Source organism: Triticum aestivum, chromosome 5A, assembly GCF_018294505.1.
Source record: "Triticum aestivum cultivar Chinese Spring chromosome 5A, IWGSC CS RefSeq v2.1, whole genome shotgun sequence".
Lineage (NCBI taxonomy): Eukaryota > Viridiplantae > Streptophyta > Magnoliopsida > Poales > Poaceae > Triticum > Triticum aestivum.
Genome location: NC_057806.1, coordinates 646,331,333 through 646,337,098, shown reverse-complemented (window position 1 = coordinate 646,337,098; position 5,766 = coordinate 646,331,333).

Genomic DNA, 5,766 nt, shown 5'->3' with positions numbered 1-5,766 from the left:
GCCGCGACAAGGATGAAGATGACGACGACAAAGACATGGATGATGTCGAGACCAGTGAGCAGGAGTTCCAGAAAGCCACAAAGGTCTTGTGCGTTGATGGCGGTGCTTCTCTGCATACTTCGCACCGCCAACTCAAGCAATGGGTGCGGGAAGTCAATGCGGCGGAACCACCTGTCGAGTCACGCAAGCTTCTGAAATGGTCCAGCACGCCTATCATCTTTGATATTGAGGACCACCCTGATCGCACAACTGCGGTCGGGTGCTTGCCGATGTTGGTTTCACCAACTATCCGCAAACTCAAGGTCACTAAGATGCTAGTTGACGGCAGGGCCGGCTTGAACCTGATCTCCTCCGCTGTACTCCAGAAACTCCAGATCCCTGACAGCGAGCTTGAAGAGACCGGCACATTCCAAGGAATCAACCCGGGAAGGAGCAAGCCGAAGGGGAAGGTCACGTTGCCAGTAACATTTCGCAGCGAGGTGAACTTCAGGACTGAGAGGGTCACTTTTGACGTTGCTGATTTTCCATTGCCTTACAATGGGATACTCGGCCGTCTAGCACTCGCCAAGTTCATGGCAGCCTCTCACTACGCATACAACATGCTGAAGATGCCAGGCCCGATGAGCGTCATCTCTGTCCCTGGCGACAAGAAGGATGCTCTTATCTGCGCCGACAAGATCTACCGGGAAGCGGCAACCGCAACAGATCGCAAGTCACCTGCCGTTGAAGCTCCCAGGAGGAAGAAGAAGACCAAGTCCTGCAAGAGTTCTGATGCCCACTCCGGCAAGCGCACCTCTTCGGAGTGCTGCGCTACCGTCGAGGACGCACCATCGAGCTCCACCGGCAAGTGTAAGAAGACAAGTGCAGCTCCGCCAGAGACCAAGAAGGTGTCCGCCAAGGAGGACGGCACTGGTGGTACCTTCACCATTAGTGCCACTCTTGACCCTAAATAGGAAAGCGCACTCATTGCTTTCCTACGAGCGAATGTTGACGTGTTTGCGTGGCAACCGTCTGACATCCCCAGTGTTCCCAGGAAAGTAATTGAGCACCATCTTGCCGTTTGTCCTCATGGGCGACCCGTCAAGCAGAAGGTCAGGAAGCAAGCAGTGGAGCGCCAAGAATTCATCGCAGAAGAGATCAAGAAGTTGGAAGCAGCATGCCTTGTCAGAGGAGTGCTCCATCCTACGTGGTTGGCCAATCCTGTAGTCGTGCACAAGGCGAACGGGAAATGGAGACTTTGTATCGACTTTACCGATGTTAACAAAGCTTGTCCCAAAGACCCATTTCCTTTGCCGCGCATTGACCAGATTGTTGACTCCACGGCCGGGTGTGACTTGCTTTCATTTCTTGACGCATACTCAGGATACCATCAGATCTTCATGGCAGAAGAGGATGAGGAGAAGACCGCATTCATCACTCCATGTGGCACGTACTGTTTCATACGGATGCCTTTCGGATTAAAAAATGCTGGTTCAACATTTGCAAGGGTAGTCCATGTCGCTCTTGAATCACAAATACACAGAAATGTGGAAGCCTACATGGATGACATAGTGGTCAAGAGCAAGGACAAGGCAACTCTGATTCAAGATTTAGACGAGACCTTTGCAAATCTGTGCAAGATCAGCCTCAAGCTCAACCCCGAGAAGTGTGTGTTTGGAGTCTCCTCCGGCAAGCTTCTCGGGTTCTTCGTGTATTAGCGGGGAATCGAAGCCAATCCCGACAAGATCAAGGCCATTGAGCAGATTGAAGCACCAAAGCGCGTCAAGGATGTACAAAGACTTGCCGGTTGCGTGGCTGCTCTCAGCAGGTTTATCTCTAGGTCTACTGAGCGTGCCCTGCCGTTTTTCAAAATATTGAAAAAGGCAGGTCCAATGAAATGGACTCTGGAAGCGGAGGCTGCACTGCAAGACTTGAAGAGATACCTGTCCTCCACTCCAACACTTGTCGCACCTAAGCCACAAGAGAAGTTGCTGCTGTATATAACGACAACCAATCAAGTGGTTAGTGCTGCGTTAGTAGCAGAGAGGGAGGCAGATGACGAGCCAGCAACCACGGCAGGCGCATCCAGCGACAAGCAGGGGGCTTCCCCGACAAGCTCTGGTCCCGACAAGGATGGATCTGCGCAGACGCGCGAGGAGATACAGAAGAGAATGGTACAGCGCCCAGTTTACTTTGTCAGTTCCCTCCTGCATGGGGCTAGGTCAAGGTACTCTGGCGTGCAGAAATTGCTTTTCGGCCTTCTCATGGCCTCGAGAAAGCTGCGCCATTACTTCCAAGCACATGAGGTCACAGTTGTCACTCGTTTTCCGCTGAAGAGGATACTACAGAATCCAGAAGCGACAGGCAGGATTGTTGACTGGGCACTGGAACTGTCAAGATTTGGCCTCAAGTTTGAGAGTACTTCAACTATCCAAAGCAGAGCATTGGCAGAATTCATAGCAGAATGGACGCCAACACCAGATGAAGAAATTCCGGAAACGAGCATCCCCATCAAGGAAGCAAGCAAAGAGTGGCTGATGTACTTTGATGGTGCCTTTTCGCTGCAAGGCGCCGGCGCTGGCGTGCTGCTTGTCGCACCCACCGGAGAGCACCTCAAGTACGTAGTCCAGATGCACTTTCCCAAGGAGCAAGCAACAAACAATATTGCAGAGTATGAAGGCTTGCTTGCCGGTCTCAGGATCGCGGCAGACCTTGGGATCAAGAAGCTCATTGTCAGGGGTGACTCGCAGCTTGTCGTCCGCCAAGTGAACAAGAGCTATCAGAGTCCGTTGATGGAAGCTTACGTCGACGAAGTGAGAAAGCTAGAAGAGCACTTTGACGGCCTATAGATGGAGCATGTTCCAAGAGCTCAGATCGCCATTGCCGACGGCCTATCAAAGTGCGCCGCACTTAAGTTACCTGTGGAACTAGGGATCTTTGTGCTCAAGCTGACTCAACCGTCTGTAACGCCATCAACTGGACAGAGCAAGAAGAGGAAGTTGATTTCTGGTGACTATTTTCCGGCAGAGCTTCCCGAAGCCGCCGCCAAGAAGGTCCCCAAGATCAACGCCAAGAGCGCTGAGGAGCAGTCTGCTCCGGCAAGCCCTAGGGTTTGTTCTATTGAAGCAAAAGCTCCCGACAAGTTTTGCTCCGGCAAGCTTGCCGGGGAACGTCAAGCTCCGGCAGAGCCGCAGGTTCTCGCCGTAGAAGCGGATGTTCTCGCAGCAGCAGATTTGCCTTTAGTCCTTGTTGTCGAGCCACAAGCTCCAGCATGGACACAACAGATTGTCCGTTTCCTTCAGACAGGAGAACTTCCCGAAGAGCAAGAAGAAGCGGAAAGAGTAGCCCGGCAGTCAAGTATGTACCAGTTTGTCGACAACACACTGTACAGAAGAAGACTCAACGGTGTGAAATTGAAGTGTATTCCCCGGGAAGACGGACAAAAGTTGTTGGCAGAGATACATGGTGGCATATGTGGTCACCACATTGGCGCAAGAGCACTTGCCGGCAAAGCATTCCGGCAAGGTTTCTTTTGGCCAACAGCCCTCCAGGATGCAACTGCACAAGTAACCAAGTGTGAAGCGTGCCAGTTCCATTCCAAGCAGATACACCAACCAGCTCAAGCTCTCCAGACGATCCCTTTATCCTGGCCATTTTTGGTCTGGGGGCTTGACATCCTCGGCCCCTTTCCCCGAGCAGTCGGGGGCTTTGAGTACTTGTACGTTGCAATCGACAAGTTCACAAAGTGGCCGGAAGTGGAAGCAGTGAGGAAGGTGACAGCACAGTCAGCAGTCAAGTTCTTCAGGTCGATTGTTTGCCGCTTCGGGATCCCTAACAGGATAATCACCGACAACGGTACGCAATTCACGAGCCGCACCTTCATGCAGTACGTCCAAGATCTTGGCGCCAAGGTCTGCTTCGCTTCTGTTGCTCACCCGAGAAGCAACAGTCAAGCGGAGAGGGCAAATGCTGAAGTGCTGCGTGGGCTCAAGACCAGAACTTTCGACAGGCTGCACAAGTGCGGAAAAAACTGGATCGAGGAGCTGCTGGTGGTTCTTTGGTCGATCAGGACGACGCCAAATCGAGCCACTGGCCAGACACCTTTCGCTCTAGTCTATGTAGCAGAGGCAGTTCTCCCCACGGAACTCGTATACGGGTCACCTCGAGTGCTCGCTTATGATGAGCTTGAGCAAGAGCAGCTACGACAAGATGACGCGCTACTCATTGAGGAAGACCGTCTTCAGGCTGCTGTACGAGCTGCTCGCTACCAGCAAGCTTTGCGCCGCTACCATAGCCGCAAAGTTAACGCCAGAAGTCTCGAGGAAGGCGACCTTGTTCTTCGGCGTGTTCAGTCTGCCAAGAATTCCAACAAGTTGACGCTGAAGTGGGAAGGCCCTTACCGGGTGAAACGAGTCACTAGGCCTGGCGCTGTCCGCCTTGAGACCGAAGATAGCATTCCGGTGAGAAATTCCTGGAACATTGAGCATCTTCGTAAGTTTTACCCGTAAGGCGCGGTTGCCGGAACCTGTTCCGGCAACCACCTTTTGTACAAGTCTTGCCGCTGTTGCATGTAATCCTTTGTACAAAGCCGGGCGCAGACCCCATGCATAAGTAAAGCTCATATGCTCCGCACATCTTGTCAATTTCATGCTATCTATTTTTTGCATATGTGATCTAACACTTTGTGCAGCACCTACTCACCGGTAAGCAATAACGAGCCGTAAGGCTCCATATCTTTATTTTCTCTTCTTTCTTTTTTCTCAAGGAAAGGAAGGTTCCCTCGCCCACAAGTTTGCCGGGGGGGAAAGGAGAAGATAATGGTATGGAGCAGGCGTCGTTCAAGAAAGTTTCGCCTTACTGGGAAGCAAACAACAGAAAAGCTAAGTTGCCAAAGTTTGAGCAATAAGATTTTTTAAATTTTTAAGTTATCTCCCTTGAACGACCGCACTTTGTATGGAAAACCTGTGCGCGGAGGAACCAACTCGTAGCTAGTTGCGCCCTTACTTTGTTTCGAGTCCGCTCAACAACTTAAGTGAGTTGCGACTAGTTGCGACAAGGTTTCTTGTCGGTAGCGGCACCACCAGCACGCTGCTGACGTCCCGCACTCAGCGCTCGCGGCTAAGGTGCCTGCACCGGCAAGTTCCCTAAAAGCGTAGGGCAAAAACATACAAAGGGAGGAATCAAGTAAAGGGAATAACATTGCAATCATTACCCGGAATAGAGTTATATTACAAGATAGCTTGTCGCAGCTCTAACAGATTGTTCTCATAACATCACCAGCAGCGACAAGAAAAGAAGAAAACGGGCGGCCTAGTCTACGCGATCGCCCTCAATCCTCTTGATCCCGCTCACCTTGTCCACAGTGGGTGCGACAAGGGCCTTGAGCGCCTCCAGATCAGCATCCGGCGGCAGTGTCTTGAGGACGTTGGTGAGGTTGAGGCCCGGGTTGCGGAAGGCCACCTTCACCAACACCTTTTGAAGAGCTCCCGCGCAGATCTTGCGCGACTCGTCGGCCAGCTGCTTTGGGATCTTCTCCCGGAGCCGCTAGAGAGCCGTCGCCACGCCTTTGAAGAACAAGGTGAGCTTGGCGCTGGGTTGGAGGTTCTCATCAGAGGGATACCCGAGATCCTCCACCCCCAACTGCGCCAGCTCCCTGTCAATATCTGCGGCAGCACTCACGAGACTCTCTGTCCAGTGCTCCACATTCTCCCTAAAAGCATTCTGGGCGGCGGCAGCACTCGCCAGCAGCGCCTTGTCGGCCTTGATCTCCTCCTTCAAGGCCACCTC